Consider the following 1,047-nt stretch of genomic DNA (forward strand, 5'->3'; position numbering starts at 1 on the left):
ACCCTCCCCTCAGCCCCGGTCAGGCCAGCTCTGGGGCGGCTCTCTCACAACGTGCCTGTCTCATCCTTCTTTCGTCATGGCCACTGGGCTTCCGACAGCGGGTGCCAGGACGTAGCGTTTTGAAAAGGGACCAAGCTAGTCAGGCAAGGTTGGCTCGAGCTCTGCTCTCTGAACCTCAGTTTTCTCATCTGTAAAATGGGCATCATCCTGCTCGCCACCCAGGGATCGTGTGAGAATGCAGTAAGGGAATGCCTGCCAGGCACCAGTGATGCCTGGCACTCCAGCGGTGTCGTGAGCCCCGTCTCTCCCACCTCCACTCAAACTTGCCCTGCCTGAGCCCCAGAGATGTCTATGAGAAGACTTTTACATCCTTGTGTTTAAGTGCCACAACTCCTACCCTGGCTTCACAGCCAACTCAGGCCAGGCATGGTCCCTCACGGGCCCTGGACACCCCTCCTGCACACTCTGTCCCCTCCGTAGACTCTGTTCTGTAGAATCTCCAGTCCAGGGAGGTCTTCAGCTGCCATACTGTTAGCTAAAAGTCCTCCATGCCTGGCATCAGGCCTCCTGGCCTAAAGCACTATTCTTAGCACCCTGAGGGGTCCCTGGCGTGCCCTCTCTTGCCATGCCCCAGGCAGTTTATCTCTGTCTTCCTACTTGTCCAAACATGCAGTCTTCAGCTGGAAGATGCAGCAGACAGCTCTCCCACATGATGAGCCAGGCAGGGGCCTAAGCCCTTCACACATTAAGGCCTTTCATCTCTGTGACCCCCTGACCAGTAAGCCTCGCTTTACCCAGGAGAAGACTGAGAGCCGGAGGAGAAGCCACCTGCCCATGGACATGGAAAACTTGAACTTGGGCACTAGTATGCAGACTGACTCTCAGATGCAACTGCCTTGTCCCCAGGCCCGTTCACTGTGGAAGACAAAACCGCGCTGCACTTTCCACGGCCTACCATTTGCTCCCTGTAGAGGGGAACGAGGTACTTTAGGGATCTCAGCACCCCAGCTGGCAGCCATGACTCTCCTGCCCCATAGCCCGCACTCT

General features: G+C 56.7%; 1 protein-coding gene across 1 annotated transcript in view; it reads right to left on the minus strand.

Annotated features, from left to right (window-relative positions):
• ITGAD (integrin subunit alpha D) overlaps positions 1 to 1,047 on the minus strand; it is a 37,913-nt gene that overhangs the window by 27,043 nt on the left and 9,823 nt on the right.

This window comes from Tupaia chinensis, unplaced genomic scaffold (genome assembly GCF_000334495.1).
Source record: "Tupaia chinensis unplaced genomic scaffold, TupChi_1.0 Scaffold000231_1, whole genome shotgun sequence".
Lineage (NCBI taxonomy): Eukaryota > Metazoa > Chordata > Mammalia > Scandentia > Tupaiidae > Tupaia > Tupaia belangeri.